The 20042-nt window shown below is 37.8% G+C and overlaps 1 long non-coding RNA gene across 1 annotated transcript; it reads left to right on the top strand.

Moving 5' to 3' along the window:
* The first annotated feature begins 6168 nt into the window (after positions 1–6168).
* On the top strand, positions 6169–17666 carry LOC146441934 (uncharacterized). Its single transcript, XR_014850085.1, has 2 exons — positions 6169–8183; positions 17444–17666. It is a non-coding gene; the product is annotated as an uncharacterized LOC146441934 (long non-coding RNA).
* Positions 17667–20042: the final 2376 nt, after the last annotated feature.

Genomic DNA, 20042 nt, shown 5'->3' with positions numbered 1-20042 from the left:
ATATTCTGTCCCCCAGCTGTGCCTCATTTAATCCAGATTTTGAAGTAGAAAAGAAACTGATTGCTGAATAGCACCATGAAGAAGATAAATTGAGATTTTTATTCTTTTATCTATGGGCAGTAATGCCACCTTTCCTAGGAGTAATAATATCACTCCCAATGACACTTAATGGTTAAATCTGTGATATTGTGCTATAGAGACTAATATCTTTGTAGATGACTGCCCTTGTTCTGGAGTACCTTTAAGATAACAATGTAAGGGCAAATTACTTGCTCAGATTTCTGATATGAAGCAGTAAGTCCAGGCTCTTCACTGTCCAGTGCTTACAATTCACTTTCATATCAGATGACTACCTTTGTTTAATTTTTCTCAGACACTGCAGTTATTCACATCTTTTACATTTAACTGTTTCTATTTTTACTTAACTCTTTGATCATTATTTTGCTCCTCATTCACTGTGTTCTAGAGCAGGTGCTCAGTCAATCTGAAAAAATGCAGTGAAATATTTATCATGGAGCCCAGGCAAAGTCAGATTTTGATTAGCTAAAATAATTTCAAATAAAACCCAAAAGAGAGTTTTCAGGGTGTTGCTTGATGCATGGAGGTGCCAGGGTCAATTAGATGCCCCCAAAAAACCAAGAGTGCTCCCAGAATTCCCAGCAGTGCATGATACTTGCCAAAAGGGTTATTGTAGGTGCAGCCATTAGGATACAACATTTCTGTAGGAAACTCATTGATACTGTGCAGCTGCTGTACCAGAAGAACCAGTATTTGTGCACATAAATCCTGATCATGCTATATTTGCTAGTTCTGGTGTGCATCTTTTTCTATTTCCAATTCAATGAAAAAGTGATGTCTTAGGAATAAGCATGACTCCTAGGTATGAGTATTTCTCAAAAACCAATACCCATATTAGTCAGGACACGTTCTTCATTTCGCTCAGCTGCATGTGCACTCATTGCATTTTTTCCCCTGTGTTACCATGACCTCTAAAAGGTAGTTGTGTTATTCCATGCTTCCTAATAAGCAGATAAAGCAAAACAAAATATGATTGTCTTCCTCTGATCTTTTTTCTGGCTTCTGCACCTAACAATGCAAACTCTATTTCCTCTCCATTCCCTGGCTCATTCCTTTCTGAGCACACCTGACACACATAAGGTTTAATAATTTACAGGTAGAGGGCCTAGTTTGCCAGGCTAGAGACATATTCCAATTTCTTCCCACAACTCTAATGAGACAAAGCAGTCAGAAGCTTATTGCTATCACCACATAAAATCAGATTTATGGATGCTTTTTGTCAGAAAGTGTGCAAGGCAGTTTGAGTGTTCCACTGAATTTCTCCATTCATCTTCCAGAGTAAAGTTTCCCCACCTGCTAATGAAAAAAATCACTATTATGACTATTATTTTTTTTTCCTAATTAAGAAGTAAGATAAGATTGCCCCAGTCCAAAACACACTGTGCAATTCTATACAAAACTACTGGCCTTATATCTAGTAGTTATGATTCCCAGAAGACTGTACCTGGAGAGAGAGAGAGAGAGCTTTGTGTGCTATAGCTCATTTCTGGTTGACATGTTAGGAGAGGTGGTATGGAACCAGTGATCCTCTAAATGATCTGCCACTGCTAGCAGAGCTCCAGAGAATTCTCCTCAGATGGCAAAGGTTATCCTGTACTCTCTGAAAATGACAGCAGAGCATACTGTGTATCCCCTTCTTTTCCAGCTAACCAGAAGATGCCTATTGAATTTTGTTTGCTTGCTTTTCTCTGTTTCTGATGTGAATTCTTCATTGCTTCTGTTTAAACAGTCTGGGGTTTTGGATCATCTGAAGATGCCTCATCAGCATTATAATATCAGATGTAGAACAAAGGCAAAAGCGACCCATGTTATATTTGGTGGCAGCACATCTAACTGCAGAAATGGCCAGATCTGAGATATTTTATTCTGAACCAGATGGTGCTGTCAGACAGCACAGAATGACAACTTTCAGATGATGCAGAAAGGGTAATGTGCCCAAGCAGTGAAGGAACTCTACCTCCACTTGCTGCATTATTTTAACTTCAGTTACAGATGGCACAGCAAGGATCATCTCAGAAGGAAAGTAAGACTTTCTCAGCTGATCTTAAAAGTATCTATTGCAACATTTAAAAATTAGGCAGACCCTTGTTCCTAGCAACTGCCTTTGGCTCCCTCATAGTATAAGGAATAGAGGATAACACAAAGAATTGGGAATTGTTGTTTGTTGGATTTTATTTTTTAGTATGAAAAACTACAGAATAGTACTCATTCCAATCAAGCAACATTTGTAATGAAAAATATGTATTAAAATGTGACATGCTGTTTTCCTCTTTATAAACTGGTTCCAATTTTCAGGTCAAAACATTTTTCAGTCCAAAATATAACTTAGGGCAGAAACAGTAAAATATTTCTGGGAAATCAAATTGAAACAGGTTGAAATTGTCAAAACTAAATTATATCATTAATGCAAGCTATCACACATTACTTCACAACTCAAAATTTTTGGGCTTTGGACAATTCTTAAAAAATGAGTTTTCATCATAATTTGTTGTTCTCAATTTCTGCTCATCTTGAAAATACTCATAAGGAAGTATAATATTTCTTACCCAGTGCTGATTCAAGTATGGGTTTTAGTGGTAATAGACCAGCTATCCAAAATGCAGACTTTCCTTCCCAGATATTTCAGGGATATATTCTGCATTCACCCCATTTAGCACCATAACACTACCACATAAAAATGAGGAACAATTTTTGTCTTCTCTTAAACTTAAGATAACTTGGCTTTGAACTACAGAGGCCACATGCCAAACTATCTTCTTTTATCTGAACTAATGAAAATTAGCACATCAGTCCATAAAGTGTACACTAGAACTGTGCCAAAAAACCCTAACAATACCTGGGGCATTTATTTTGCCTATGGCAGATAAACTCAAGGAAGATGAATTGCAATTCAGAGAATCAACACCTCTGCCTGTAAAATTAGCCACTGAATTGATAATGAGAAAAATACTTACAGAGATAAAACTCCTACTTAATGCAATATGCTACTTCTCTTGCTGTAGAAATTTATTAAAAACACACAAATAAAAGCAGTTTAATTTTGCTGATCTCAGCCCTCTGCAGCCATGACAAAATTGGCTGGCTGACAAATTTCTAATGACAAATAGGTGGAACTTTTATCTCTAATGGGAAAACATAAACAAGATATTATTTTGGAAATTTAGGACGAAAATACAGCCTTTAATCATTTAATGGAAATGCAGAGGACAGCCAGAGAAATTGGAACATTTTTACCTGTTGCAAGCAGCTCGAATCTTTGCCATGTTTGTTTTGAGCTGTGTGGCACATAGATTTCTTTGAAAATTATAAAAATTTACTTTTGGGTGGGATGGTTAGGAGAGAGCATAAAAAATGAAAATCTTTCTAAATAAATGTATGAATGCAGAGAAAATCAAAATGGTGTAGAAGAATTAACACAGAAGCAGCAGTAAGGAAGCAGCAAGGGAGTGAAGATACTTGTCTTTCAGAGGAGCACTTATTAGGACTGACTGCTTAATGAAAACAGATATATTAAATTACATAGTGTAAAAATGCCATATAATTTCAAAATACTTTATTATTGGAAACTTTTTTAGGTGTAAATTTTCTCAGTCACACAAGGAAAAGAATTTTACTGAATGCATGCTCTCTTCTCCTGAAGAATTATACTTTTACAGAATTAGAATGGATGGGAGTACTGCTTTCTGTTCCAGAGTGAAAACACATTCATATGCTTTTTTTGCAAGATTTCTTTCAAAAGCTCATCTACATTCATCCAGCTCTAGCAAAAATATGGCATCCACCAATAGCTAGTTTTTGCTTGCTTGTTTGTTTCTTCTGAAAACATGGCTTTCAAACATGATAATCAAAGCCAGCAAAAACAAATTTACATTGGCAAAACTGCACCTCATAATGGTTCTGCTACTGTAGTGATGCCAACCTGGGGAAGAGATACTCACAATACTAGAAGGAATGTTGAGAAAGTTAAGCCAAGCAACATTTTTAACTGGGGTATATAAATATCTTGAGTTTGTTTTTCATTTCTTTTCTCATGATAACAAAATGTATAATTCATCATGTAATCTACACCAATGCATGCAGCAACAAACGAGAGGAGCTAGAAGTCACTGTGCAGCAATTCAACTATGGCCTAGCTACCTTCACAGAAACCTGGTGGGACAACTTGCACAACTGGGTGCTGCAATGGATAGCTATTGACACCTGAGAAAGGAGAGAAAAGGAAGGAGAAGCATTGGGGTAGTCATGTATCATAGAGTGCTGGCAGAAGTACTCACCAAGCCCCTTTCCATCATTTATTGCAATCCTAGATAACCAGAGAGGTCCAAGCTAGCTTGACACCAGCCATTGTGATAAATACAAGGACTGAAAAGAGGATCTGGGGAACTAGAGGCCAGTCTGTCTGACCTCAGTGCCAGCAGAGGTCATGGAGCAGATCACCTTGAGTGCCATTGTGTGGCACACACAGGACAACAAGGGGATCAGGCCCAGCCAGAATGGGCTCATGGAAGGTCCTGCTTGACTGACCTCCTTGAAGGACAGTATGACCCACTTGGTGAACAAGGGAAAAGCTGTGGGTGTTGTCTACCTGGACTTCAGTAAAACCTCTGACACCATTTCCAACAGCATCCTCCTAGAGAAACTGCTCAAGGATTGGATGGGCATACTCTTTGGCAGTAACAAATGATAGCACAAGAGGAAATGGCCTACACCTGGGCCATGAGAGGTTTAGATTGAATCTTCAGACAAAGGGTTTGCAAGCATTGGAACAGGCTGCCCGGGGAAGTGGTTGAGTCACCATTCCTGGAGGGATTTATGAGACATGCAGATGTGTCACTTAGTGACATGGTTTAGTAGTGGACTTGGCAGTCCCAAGTTAAAGGTAGGACTCAATTATCTTAAAGGTCTTTTCCAAGCAAAATAATTCTAAGATTCTATTCTGTAAAGCAAACATGGCAAGATTATTGAGATTACATCTGATATGTCCTAGATCTGATATATAACATTTTTTTTTTTACATTCAGAAGTACTGTATAGAGACAGTTGTCCTGCTGATGGATGAAAGACTTAATCCATAAATAAGCAAAAAACTTATGACAGCTGCATCTGTCATAGAATAATTGGAGACAGCTGCAAAAACACATCACAAGTGGGGATCAGTGATTTGTAGGCTTACTTTTCTAGGTAGTTTTCAAAAGTGTGTATAGGAATCCAGCCTCTGAACAACTTGCCCTACATTGTTTTTTCTAATGCCTGGACAGGTCTCTTAGAAGCAGTTGCTGACTCCTGATACTGTTCTATCAGTAAATGAATGCATACAAGCTCCACAGTTAAGTCCTCTGCCATTTTAGCTGCAAGTTACCAAATCTCTAAGAGCTTCTTGAAATCCAGTCTGGCAGTTTGGAACCAAACTGTATTAGTTGGAAAACGAACCAGTGGGAGATCGTAAGTCAGGATTAAAATTTAATAGGAAAATTAAAAATAAGTGTAATAATACAAGGAAAAGCACTGACAAAGTCAGATACAACCTGACACCCTGTTAGGGTGGTGGTAGCAGTCCAAATGAAGTAGTTCAGTTGAAGCAGTGATCCTATGGAAGGTCTGGTCTCCAGCTGAAGGTCCAGTGGTAGCTCTTGTCCTCTGGGAACCCACTAGACAGAGCTAATTTGGGCAGTTCCAAAGCCCAGGTTCTATCCAGGTGGGAATGCTTGGCTCCTCCCTCCTGGGTGGAGCATCTCACAATAGGATGAGATAATTCCATGAGTCATGCAGTTGCTTCTTGATGGCCCATGGTCTGTTATCAGGGCTGAGTCATAGCAGGAGATAACAGCTAATGGCCCACAGCTGGTGGTAACAGAATACTGAATACATCTATATTGTAACCTAGGACACCAACATATATAACCCACATGAAGCAGAAGGTAGTTTCAAAGATTGCAACACTGGAAAAAGAGTATACATTGAGATATATATTTTGGACTGGGTATCAGAGCATTGTAGGGAAAGGTACTACCTTGTAATGAAAAATGGTACTAAGTCAACAGTGGAAACTTACTGCCAATCAGAAAATAATTTCAAAGTTCTGTAAATTATTTCCTTCTAGGCATTTTCTCATAATAACTTGCTTGTTTTTCTTTCTTTCCCCAGCACCTTTCCTTGGAGGTTTGCTGGATTTTTTTCCTCTTTTGGTAGAAATAACTTAAGTTTCATGTACAAAGTGGGATGTCTGTACTTAAGCCTTTTGATATTGTATCAGTTCCTACTTCCTCCTGTATCAGGTAAAATTTGAATCATCAAATATAGACACAGTCCTCTGTTTCAAGCATTTCTTCCAGGCACTGATCTTTCTACAAAGACTCAGGTGCCTCTTCAATAAGGTTACTCCTCAGCCACGTAATTCTATCAATGACTTCACATCACAGCATTCTTACCCAGACAGGATTGCCTCAAAATATCTCAACAGATCAATATTCACCAGTGGTCATTTTATGTTGGTAAGGCTTTGTGAATTTGCTTCTCTGAGGGTCACTAAGTTTCCCCAGACCAAAGTTTATGCTCACAGTTCACAAGAGCAGGAATGACATGGCCACTGACAAGTACCAGCAGCATTATTAGCTTGAGCAGACATGCTGTCCAATCCAATTTTAGGCTCTGCAGACCTGCCCATAACTGCAGTTCATGAAAGGTCAGATCTGTCATTTGTGATCACCACACAAAAAACAGATTAATGTCTCTGTTCCCATTTTGCTGGGTAAGTGTGGCTTCATTCAATTGCTCTTTCCCCTGGAGTGTTAGAACAATCCTCATTAAAGTCATCCAGAAAGCTAGGGTAGATAAATAGCTTGTATGGGAATTGTGTCTCCTTCCCTGCTCTGCACATTCACCTTTTTCTTAAGGTCATATTTGGAGGATGAGGAGGGGAAGTGGCCTGAGCCCAGAAGCACTAGCAATATATTTCATTATTCCTATTTGATGTGGTCAAAATCTGCATCAGTTCTGTCAGTCACCAATGAGCAAGAATCACTCTCATTCTGTGTTATGGCCTGTGGCCACAAATGCTCTGGAATAGTTTCTTCTGATCTTCACAAGCCTTTTGGGATTATTCTTACAGCACCTTCTAATTGTTCCACTCCAGGTTTGAACAGGCACTCCAGGGCAAACTCACCATGACACATCCAACTTTCATGCCACCGAGTACTCCATCTTGCTCAAAGTCCTTTTTATTGAAACATCTCTACTGTGAGGCCCTCATTACGGTTAGTGCTCCAAATGGCTTTTAGTAATGTAGACACAAGTACTTGCAGAAAGAAAAATTCTTTCTGAGCTCCTCATTCCAAATAATTTTCTAATACCCTTTCATATTTTTCTAAAAGGGTTTATCACTACCTCATTTCTTCTACCATCAACCAGCAGTCAGAGAACATCATGTAGGTAAGACTGTGGTTAGCTTTATCTGACATATGGCACCACTGTGAACTGCCCCTCTGCATGTTTTTATTTGATTTTATCCCCTTAAGTCCACCATTGCTTTATTTCTTCCCTATATTTTTTGTTCCTGTCTGATCCCCTTGTTTTATTTTAAATATTTTCCCTTTCCCTTTGGATTGCCTTCTAAAAATAGATCACCAAACGAAAGTATCACAGAGTGGATAGTTAATTGTACTGAATTGACAACCTCATCTGCTTGTGTTCTATGTTTATATTTGGATAGGGCATAATTTCTTTCATCTTTTGAAACCCTTAGGAGCACTTAGGAGAACTTGCATTGCCAGTGCAGGCTTGTGTAGAAGGAGAAACAAAACTCTATTTATCTGCTACATTGTGGTTTTGGCCACAGCCCACAGCAAAAGGCAGCACAAAGTTGCACCATCCTATGGAGGAAACTGGAGGAAATCCGGACTGAGCACCAAGCTGCCTTGGAAGTATAGTACTTTCAAATGCCCTGGCACATTCATTATAGTTGACTGGTTGAGGAGAAATCCATGACTTCCTTTTCACTCTGCTTCAGATGTTGTCCAAGGGAAACAGCACTAAAACTGACCATTGGCCCCAACTAGAACCTCTGTGAAGGGAGAACATAGGTCATTCTAATGTCCAGCTGCCAGGAGGTGAGTCAGTGTGGAAGAGACCTTCATCCTTCCTCGTGGCTTCTTGTCTTTAAAAGCCTCTACAAGCTTTTGGGAACCTTCAATATTAGTCATGCATCAGATCAGTTTAACCTTGCAGAATGCTGAAATCTGAGCATCTCCTCTCCCAAAGGAATGGCTAGGAAATGGCCAGGAAAGGTATGGCCTTTCTGACAGTTGAGAATTTAGCATTCAGTTCTGATTAGACAAAGCCACAAAACTGTGGAAAGGTATAACCTTCCATGGCAGGGAGGTTGGAACTAGATGACCTTTACAGTCCCTTCCAACCAAACCATTCTATGATTCTGTGATTCTATACTTTTGAACTAAGGATTTTCACTTGGCTTTTTCAACTTTGAGACCTTATCTTGTATGCAGTTCTGTGACCACCAAATGACCACAAAAATGCTGTCTTTGCCTGGTAACTTGGGGGCTCATTAGAATCCAGAAGGGCTGTCAGTGCCTGTCCCTTTGAGTAATACAGTGTTTGCAGAAAACTGAGGCTTAGTAACCTGCTCTGCCATGCTTGCAGAGCATCGCTGTGCATGCAAAGACATGGCATGTTTCAGACCACAATGCACAGGAATGTGCATCCTGCTTTTCAAACTGAAAATCCTTCCTCATTTATAAAAGACAGAGCAACAAACAGGAAGGGTTGAGCTGAAGTCTATATATAATGGATCTAAGAGATATCCTTCTGTCATGCTGAGACTTGATTACAGCCTAAGTGCTGTCAGAAGGGCCATATGTTCCATTCACAGCACGGCTTAGCCCTCTGCGGGCTCAGCAGGAGTGGGCAGCAGCTTGGCAATTTGTCCACGGCACGTCATGAATTGACTGGGATAAAGAGATTAGGGCCCTGATCCTCGAGTACCTTCCACCTCGTGGAGTGACTTGTGCGAGTGCGAAGTGGATATGAATGGATACTGCTTGGCCCTGATAGTGATTTAGCACTACTTGGGCTCATTCTGTAAAGGTGAAAATGACTGTAGAAGCAGCAGATAATCATTGACCTTAATTCCTGCCCTGCATTTCCTTTGTGCTTGTGTGTTTCTTCAATGATTTCTCTACTTCTAACTGCTACATTGGAAACAAATTGGAGTGGAGAAAGGCAAAGGTGACTGCATTCTTCTACTGCATTTGAATTTGCCATTAAAAAACAGGCATCTGTGGTCACTGAAAGCAAGAACTAATGGGAAAACTTAATGGTTGCTTAGCTTATAGACAAAATAAGATTAACAAAACAACTCACAAAAAAAAAGGTAAAAAAAATGGGCTAGAAAATTAAAGTTCTCTTCCTCTGCCAGTTTTCTAACATTATTTACTGCACCATTCTCCGCTTCCACTCTCTTTCTGCAACGGTGTTTTCTGCAGTGCCTTAGAAAATGACTTGTAAGCTCACAAGTCAGTGGCACAGCAGTATTTCATGCACTACTTCTGGAATGGGGATCATGTCCAGAACCCTAATTTTCATGCAAATTACTGGCTCTGTTCAGAAAGGTCAGTACTACAAAATGGTAACAAAAAATGCAACAGCAGGCAAGCCTAGTGGAGTTAAGGGTTGGCTCATGATTTTTTTTCACAGAGACCTGTAGAAAATAACTCTGTCTCTGTCACAAAGAGCACAACATTATGATCTGAAATAAGATTTCTATGAGTCAGTCAAGAAGTGGATAACGCACTAATTTACTTCCATCTAAAAGAGAGGCGGAATAAAACGTCAATCTCCCCTTCATTTTTGCTCTCAAAGAAACCGAACATAAGTATGGTCCCCTGAATCACAGGTATGAATCAGAATTTCATACATTTTTTGTGGTAATTGGCACCATGCTCCTTTCTTCAAAAGGGCTCCACAATTAATGCAGACAGGACAAAAGAAAGAACATTGACGTGGTATTATAACAGTAAGCTCCATCTGTAATAAAGGGTCAACTTAATGCTAGCAGGTATAAAATTCCATCTTTTGCCATGTGATGGGATATTCAGTCTGTGAGTTCTTTTAACACTAGACAGGGTCTGGTATTACAGCAGTACTGAAGTTTTCTGAGTATTTCTTTTCTTGGTTTAGGGACGGGAAAAAAACCAAGAATAAATTCTTTCTTTTTTGACCCAAATAAAATGTGTAACTCAACAAAGTATTCAAGTTCTTAATATTAAAGAAACGATGGCTATTTTTAAAAAAAAATCATCACTCCAGTTATTTAAAGGGTTAGGTTTTCAAAACTAAAACTAATATTTTTCCCATTTGGACTGAAATATATCCATTTTTTCCCTGAAGCTGTCATTTTCAATTAATAGATTCCCTGAATGCAGTAACTGTCCACACAAACTTGCCAGTTTATATGAAAAAGAGAAAAAGCAGCATGAAGGACAGCTTATTTTCTGAGTGGTTGTGGTAGACTGGAGATGACTGATTATCCATGATCCCTAAGATCTGGAGCAATGGAGGACTTAACATTTAGTTCTGACTAGCCTAGTAAAGGGCTGTTGATAGCATTCTGCTTCCTGGACCTTGACCTTAAGATTTGTTTGGCTTTGCCAGCTAAAAAAACTGTAAAACATTTGGTTTAGTCCAGCTTTGCCATTAGAAAGTACAGACAAAGAAAAAACTCCTGAAGTCCAGGAAGGCATCTGTAAAAGTGGAAGAGGCTTGGGTTCAAATGAGGTGATGAGCTTCTCTTGTTTTGCATGGTGGGAGTATGAAGGTTTGTATGCTGCAAGATCAGCTTCAGGGCATGGTTCATTCCACTGGATTTAGTGCTGGCAGGACTGGAACTTCTGTGCTTAGCAGAGTGAAAAGCACTGTTGCAGTGTGCCATGTCTTGGAAGGTTTGCCTTTTTAGCTGTTCAAAACCTCTCTGAAGTAGAAAAAAAATGGCAAAATGTTTATACCCTTTTCAATGCACATATTTAGCCTGGACTCCATTCCTTTTTAGCTGCACAAATTTGTGCATTGTTTGCAGCAAGAAATATCAACCTCTGACAAACCATTTCCTAACAACTCACAAACAGAAGTGAAATTTATCACATACAAACCTATGTACACTAATTTGTTCACCTCTAGCATTAGTGATTTGAACACTCTTCTTCCTACTGACTATTCTGTTATACCTTGTGCTAGTTCAGCTGCTCTCTTCTGCTTCTCATGGGAGCATCTCCAGTATATTTGGAATAAACCCTTTGGCCTCCAATTTCCTTCATTGCTGCTCCCTGCTAGTTGGCTTCTGTGATTCTCAAATGTGATCTGGGAAGGAGCTACTGTGGAGTCTGATTTCATTTTTATTTAGTGTGCAGAAATGACAAACAAGCCACCACAGTGCCCCTCTGCTTTGGAAAAGTGCCAGGTTCAAAACCCATAGAGCCTTTTACAAAGCTCCATTACCAGAATAGGTTTCAGTCCTACACCATTCAAGCCCATTAGACATGTGCTCAAACACATACTTTCCCCACCCCTAACACAGTAGGGTACAAGGTGAGACAGATCAGGTTCAGCAGAGAGTTATTACCGCTGCATTCTCAAATTAGAGTGAAATTGGTTTTGTCAATTCTTTCATTGTACTCCCATGGAGAAAGCTTGTCCTCAGTAAATTTTTTTTTTAATCACGTGCATCAAGTGAAACTTCAGAAGTACTGCAGGTGCGACTTTAAAAAACTTCTCTTCTTTGTAAAATTTTGATAAAGATACACATTTAAATGGAATCCAAAACCAGGAAAGTCTTATCAGAATTTGGGATCCACACATGTGTTTATCTTTATAGCTATTAATCTATTGCTAAGCTATAAATCTGTTAGGAAGGGCTTTGAATATTGCCTTTCAGCTGCTCTTTTCCTCTTCCTAAAATAGATCGCACTCAATAACCTTCCTACTCTTGGAGAAGAGGTTCAATATCCATTGGTATCCTTTCTCTTGTCAGACATGAGGTTATTACTGAATAATGATGATAATTAAAAGTACTCTAACTGATGTGACTAATAAAACAAATTTACATCAATGGTGAAGGGCAAATCTCAACACATTGGGTTTGGTTTAGATAAGCTGCCAAAAGATTGATTATCCAAATGTTATCCAAAGGCTGTGTGCTAAAATGGGAGCAGCACCAATTCACATGAAAATCTTATAATAGCAGCTGCTTCGTGCTAAGTTCCTTCCTGCAGCTGGAAAAAGAACTGCTGTAGTTTATAACTGAAGGCAATATAACCATTGATCAAAATGGGCTGATATATGATGCCTTCCCAGCACTTCTCAAAACCATAATCACAGATACTGACACTTTTTGGACATTGATGAATAGTTTTCAATGAGGTGAGGGGACTTGTAGCTTTTCATTTTGACCACTGAATATAAATAGCCTCCCTTCCAGAATTTTATGAGAAATATAAAAATATGTTTATATTAAAAATATATATCAAAATGTTTTATGCTATATTTATATTTTCATTTGTAATAAATATTATAAATTTATATTATTACTTATAATATATTGTCATGTATAACACATTCAGCTTTCAGCTCTGGGTTTTCCTTGCTTATGAACACTGTTCTCTTCAAAAGCAAATGCACTACCTTCTCAGCTCTGTGCACGTGCTAGCTCTTTCTCCTACTGTCAACATTAATGCTACCACTCCTTTCACTTCAGCCATGTTAGCTTTTGTCTACCAGCTAAACTCTTCTCTCCTTCAAACCTTTGAGTAAATCTCTCCTCTAACCCTATCTTTCCAAAAATGTGCCCAAGAAATCAACCGGTTTCTGGGAACTGAGTGAAAGATATTAAAAAAAAAAAATGAAAATAAGAAAGTAGAAATGCTTATTCCCATTGAAGACTGTAGTTATTCAGCTGTGTGGTTCCTCTCCCCTCCTTTAGCACTGGTGGAGTCCACTGTTCCCCTCTGTGCAGCAGGGTAAGCACAGCCCTGATCCCTGAGGTGTGCAGGCAGGTGTGAGAGAATCCACCTTTTAAATGGGATAGCTAAACTTCCCTTCTACTCATCTGGCTACAGAGTACTCTGCCTAATGATTTTTGGTGCCTTCACATGCTTGCTTAGAAAAATAAATAATAATTAGCCAAAGGAAAGAGTTTTGGAATAAAAGGCTAAAATGTCTTAATGTAAAATGTTTGATGGTTTTTTCCACACAAACTTGAACATGCCAATTAAGAGGAAAAATCTCATATATAAAAACTGAATAAAATAAAGTATTTACCAAGAATAGTTCCCCGTAGTCCTTGTTCAAAGGAAACTCCCAACCATAACTCACAGCTCTGATGAGAAACCCTGGGATTCAGTCTTTAGTTTTTAGACTCAATGTATATTATTTTGCTCAGGATTAGTGAATTATGTCAATATTACATTATTTCAAACACATGATTACTAATGTGAGCTTTATAGAATCCATTATGTTCCCTTTTTGTATTTAATTTCTTTGAAGATGAAAAACACAGAAGAATTTCTAAAAAATAAATTTAAAACAAATGTTAAAAAAAGAAAACTAATTCCTTCAATTTCCTATGAAGAAGCTTTTCCCACTGAGGGCATCAAAAAAAACCCCACAACCAAAACACATTTGTATAAAAATAATTTCCTTTGATATCAGCATTCTTTATTCCTCTTGCTATTATTAAAGATGCTAGTGTTTGAATAGCTTTCTCCCTCACAAATCAGCTTTTCCTTCAGCTGAGGGAAGTCATAACCCTGTGTTTATGACATCTCATGCTGTTCCTCCAAAAATAATTGTTGTGCCACCAACACAGAAAAGATCATGGAGCTGATGAACTTTTAATGTTAAACACTTACTCTGATTCTAAAAGCTGTATTTTCAAATTAGATGTATCCTGGCTTTCAATTTTGCACAATCAGAATAAGGCACCTACATGCCCCAAGTGCACACATTGGAGTACCTGTGATCTTGAGCCCTTAAAGTGGACACAAACAAGGGTGTCAAATGCAAAGGATTTGTTTCTGACATGTAAAGAAATGCTTTTCTGAAGTTTTGAATATATATCAACTCTATCAGCTTCTGCTGAACTGAACAAGAAATGAAGATGCAGAACATCCTAAGGTACCCACAGATGAGTGTTTAGTCTTTACCTTAATGATCTCTCTTTCAAAATATCACTTTACCCCATGAGAATGCTGTGGGGTTTTTTTACTATAAGGGTGACAGAGCACTCCAGCATGTTGCCCAAGGACACTGTAGAGTCTCCACCTCTGGAGGTATTAAGCAGCCATCTGGGCAGCTGGGTCTGGCTGACCCTGCTTGGGGTGGAGAGCTTGGACAAGAGGACCTCTGGAGGTCACTTCCAGTGCCGTCATTTGAGATCCACTGTTTACAGTCAGAAGAGGCTCTTACTTGCTGTAATGTAAACCAAATGAGGCTACCAAGATGAACTACTAGCAAAAACATTTGTTTTTAATAGGAAGCAAAATTAGCTAGGTAAATGATGGAACAGAAATGTGTTTTCTTCTGTTGAATGGTGGGCATTATTTTTACATTCTCCTTACCATACTGATGTCTTTTTTAAAGCATGTAACAGTTTCTATGGTAATTTTCTAATTTTAAAAAAGTGAGTGAAATAGCACTTCATAAAATTTATAGAAAAACATTATTAAGGTAAAATATATTGTTAACAATTTTCTGCGGGAGAAATATTTCCATGACAAGAAAAATGAGGAAGGAACAAACTTAAGCAAAACAGCAACTTTAATTCACCTGAAACACTATTTGTTCTTCTAATGAATTATGTTAGTCAGACGAATTCTGAAGAAAAAGGGAAAGAACTTTCATTTTAAAGAATTCTTTATAGGCTCCAGAGTAATTGAACTCTTGGTCAGGGTATGTGTGGTTGAAAACCAGTGCATAGATAACCATTTATCATTCTGCCCATGTTTACCAGTAAATCCATCTTAGAAAAAAAAAATCTAACACTACTTTTAGCTCTCCCAACAACTCCCGATGATTTTGATTTTCTGCAGGGCTTCCTGGTGGCTCTCTGCTCACTCTGTGGAGGACAAAGAGGGTACTTTTATATGTCTGGCGCCCCAGCTGTTGCTCCTGTGTGCCATCCAGCCCTGACACAGCCCCTCAGTCAGGAGGAAGCATTGCCAGCAGAGTTGTATGAAAGTCCTCTGGTAGAACGTGGAACGTCCACGTCTTAGAGGAAAATAGCAACAATCTTTTCCCACAAAATTCTCCTCGCCTTCTGGCCCTCAAGTACAAATTATGGAGGGTTTGGAAGGTGCGGAATACATATCTAAATCCCCTGCTGGTGTGGAGGGCTCTGACTCATTTGAATAATGTTAACACTAAATGTCTTTGAGGTGGAGACTGGATGCAAGTACATCCTACAGTCAAGCCACATTTATGTACTCATGTTTAGAATGCTTTAGATTTGGTATGGGCCTTCTACACTGCCACAGCACCAAACCAAAACCAATGACAGGCACATAGATCCCAGGCGTTTTTCAACTTCTTATGATGACACTAGAGAGATTGTACTTTTGCTTTTTTTATTGTCTCTGTTTGCAGGTTCCTTTTGAGTCTGGATTTTTTTACATAAAAGAGGACTGCTTTATCTTACAAATTAGAGCCACTGAGAATGTCAATTTCAAAATTCACTGGAAAACTAAGAGTTCCCGATGAAACTAAAACTCACTACAGTCTGTCATGTCCAGACAGTTTTGCATGGCTATAGGAGCTACCCAGTTACACTATGAATATTATTAATTTAAGTGATCCAGAAAGGAATTAAGTACTCAAAACCCCTGTGTACATCCTGCAGTAAGTAATAATATCCTCAGTTTTAAAGAGAAGAACACCATTCTTCCCCCCACAAATGGTTTATTTTCCATGTCTCACCCTGTTAACAGTGAGCTCATGGAAGGGGAGGGGATCAAGTTATGGGCAAAACAAACTGGGATATTGACAGAGAATGAAGCGGCCCTGAATGAGAATGTTAATTAGGTGACAGATTTGACACCAAGGATTGCATAGCAGCATCTAGTTTGCTTGTTTTGATTTCTCTTGGAAATTTTTATCCTAAAATTTCTTTAAGAAAGGAATGTAGACTCTGGTTTCCTTGAGGACTTAATTTGATACACTTTTCTTTCAGATACCCCATTAGCCAACAACTGACTCTTCTGGGTTGTGTTGTTGTTGTTGTTGTTTTGTTGCTTGTTTGTTTGTTTGTTGGGGTTTTTTCTTGATTAACGAGTCTTTCACTTTTCTGGAAATAAGCTATTGTGCATGTAAATTTTAGAAGCAAGAAATTATGACTAATTAGATCTAGTGTGATCACTAAGTTGTAAAAGGCCTTCTGAAAAAAAAGAATCAAATGGATTTTTTATAAAAAAAGCAAGATTGGCATCAGTATTAATATCATTTTTCCTAAGACCAAATCCTGACATTAGTAAAAAAAAAACTAGTCTGATTTTATCTGTATTACCCATACATCATAGAAGCTGCATGAATGTCTCTAAAGCCACTCAAAAATACTTATTGCCTTCTTTGTTTATGAAGAGCTCTTACAATAATTTAGCCTTCACATGATCAAATGGTTTTGTCACTTTTAGCTGTTAATTTCCCAATATAAATTTGTAAGGGAATGAAGTGGAAATTGTTTCACCCAAAATTAAAGGATTTTTTTTATCATTTGCTATATTACTATTCCTCTTAAACATTAAGAAATATTGGGGGGTGGGCAGGAAAAAATTAAGTGTACTAGCAATTACAATTTCAAATTGCTTTGAGATTACTTTGAAAATTGAGATCAGTATTGAAAGGGAAATAACATTAAAATGACCAAATCTGCCAATGGAAATTCAGGGAAAAAAATCAGATAAAATTTTCAGATTAAAAGCATTACTTGCAATGTCAATAGAATATCAGTATGTGAAAATATGACTTTTTTTTTAAGAGAGAAAGTATATGATTATTTAAGATTTATTAAATGAGGCTTATATGTTAGATTCAGGAAAGGTTTACCTTCTTTTCCCAACTCTTCCACTAATTTGTACACCGTATTGCAGTTTCTCGCCTTGTTTTTGTTTTTCTAACATGTGGTCAAGTTCAAAAAATGCTATTTAACCCCATGTTAAGCCAATTAACTCATTCAGATTTGAAGATCATATTAATGTAATATGGCAATGAAAGTTAAAAACTTTATACCTTTTCATTAACTTACATAGCTCTTTCCCCGTGGAAAGTGTTTTAAATCTCTCTTTTCTCTTTTTCTTTCATAAGAAAAAAGCTATCTGAAAGGACACCTAGGAACTAAAACGGTGCTTTCAAAAAAAAAGTTGAACTGCTTTGGCTCTCAGCAAGTATCAGTGCCAGTTTCATCACTGATGCCCCTCCAGCTCTTTTCTCTTCAGTTTTCCAAAAACATGACTAACGTACCTCAGATCTTCTTTGTTGCTTCTCTGTGAAAGCTCAAATTCTATAATAATAAAGCTTAAAACCAAGAAGGTTAACTTTTGTGCTCCAGATTTGGTATAATATTGTTTGATCAAGTAAACACAATTAGCCAATTAAGAACAAAGAAACACATGAAGGTCATGCTGAAGCAAGTCACTATGTCTACCATCAGATTAGGATGAGATTAAGTGAGACTGAACTGGCATTTGCTGTTCCTATTAGATTTAATTCTGGCCACTCATGAGGAATTATTTTAGGAAGTAATAGGATTAACTAAGCAAAAACCAAGATGCAGCATTCACTTTCTTTACTAAAATAGAAATGTTCTTAAAAAGCTTATCAGCCTTTTATTATTCATTCATACTTAATGGCCGGTTCTATTAGCAGATGCTTGTGGCAAGAATATAAAAATCATAGAAAAAACAAAGCAGAACACAACTTGCATAACTGTGTTTGGAAATGTCCTTAGCTAACTAAGTTTGTCTGACCAATAAAACACACCTGAGTTAATAGGAGATGAAAAACCGCCCAACTACTTATGTCAATTTTCCAACCTATATGTATTTTTTGTATTTTTTCTATTTCTTATGGCTTTTATGGTTTTATTTCTTGTTTAAACATCTTCAGACACGAGGGACTTAGATGGAATTCTGTGTATGTGTATACATATTCACAGTGGTCATGGTGGGGAGAAGAAAATCCTTAGCATGTGATCTCTTCATCTATCCATCTAGCACAAAGATGAGAAAAGAAGTATCAGTATGCTATCTTTGAGCATTGAATATACATGTACACACACATATTAAAATGAGGCAAAAAGAGGTCAGAAGCTGGCTGCAAAGGTCAGGCAAAGAATTCTTCTTCAAAGAAAAATAGATCAGGAGGAGAAATGGATTTTCTGACAAAGGAATGCTTTCAAGTACACAGGAAAATCTCCATTTATTTTCCTTATTTCATTTGCAAACCAACCGTCCCTCCATCTCCTAAAATAAAAAGCTCTGTTTTGTTTCTGTAGGAGTTATCAACTTCTAATCTGAATGAACACAATTCTGAAGAAAAGAAGCAAAGGAAGAAAATTCACGAATTTCATTTAAAACATCAGGGCCCAAAAGTAAATGTGAGACTTTCACAGATGAAAGGTATTTTTTAAAACATCATTGTTTAAAGCATCAGTCTGGTAAGGTAAATGACATAAGTAAGATTTTGGAAAATTCCAGTGCAATATCACTCATGAACCAGCAACTCAGCTGGGCCTGTACCAGCTGCTTTTTTCCAATGCTTTGTAACCTGCCTGTTGCTGCAGGAAGAGGATTGTGCTGCAATATAATCGGGCAAGAGGAACCAGAGCTCCATCATTGCACTGAAACAAGCAGACGTGTTTTAGTGAGCACAGAAATTGCTGTAAGTATTGCCAAGACCAGGGCTACAGATGAAGCAGCTGTAGATGGTACACTAATTTTCTCCACCTATGTCTTCTATAAGGAGCAGAGATCAAATGCAGTAATTGTGCTCTTTGTGTATGAGTGTGTGCAATATGGCCGAGTCTGTGGAATGTTTGATTGCAGATACAAAGCTTTTTCAGCAAAAATGCTTTTGTGATTTAAAAACCTTAGAACATTTAACTGATTCCTGCCAAATGAAATTACTTCAGTGCTAAGGTGGAGCTGAGATTGGTAGATGACTCTTGAAACAGTGGTGAAATCCCTAACATTTTAAATCCCAGCTGTGCATTGATTTTCAGGACACTTTTATTAATCATTGACAGTACTGTTTTCTATTGATTAGCAGGTTTCTCTGTGCATGGGTAATTCTGTGCAGCATTTGTGTCTCAGTTATATCACAAAAAAAACCCCCAGAGCTTGAAAAGATGGGGGCCATTTGAAAACTACTTAGTAAATTCTTAAGTTTCAGCAATTAGCAGCTAAAAAAATCTAAATACAGTGCAAGCATAGGGATTATTTCAATAATCAATATTTAGGAAGATAAGAGGAATATGGGAGATGAAAGACGGAATAAAATTTAAAAATTAAGAAGGAAATGGACCCAATTTCTGAATATATTTCCTTTCTCGTGTTTGCATTTACAAATCTAATGAAATGTTCTTGAAACCTTATATTTCACTACTTTTTTTAGGTCAAACCTGAGCTATCTTCTCAATCCAGTTAGTTCACGGGCAGTTTCAGGTTAAAGAACAACTAAAAAAATGCCTCTTGCTCCCTTCCCCTCAAAGAGAACCCAAACCCAAACAAACAAACAACCCACTAAACCTTAGTTAGGATATATTATTCCTCTCCTTTCCCAAGCAGTTAGTTCAGTTACTGTTGTTTAATTTCTGTACAAATGTTTTAATCAATTTGGAAAACTTGCATATACAACTACAACAACAAAAAAATAATTTATATTTTGCCCACAGACTTTAAAGCTAAATAATA

Source organism: Lichenostomus cassidix, chromosome 2 (genome assembly GCF_008360975.1).
Source record: "Lichenostomus cassidix isolate B80296 chromosome 2, HeHo_3.0, whole genome shotgun sequence".
In the NCBI taxonomy this organism is placed as follows: Eukaryota; Metazoa; Chordata; class Aves; order Passeriformes; family Meliphagidae; genus Lichenostomus; species Lichenostomus cassidix.
The sequence above is the reverse complement of the archived record's forward strand: the minus strand, read 5'-3'. Positions and strand labels throughout refer to the sequence as shown.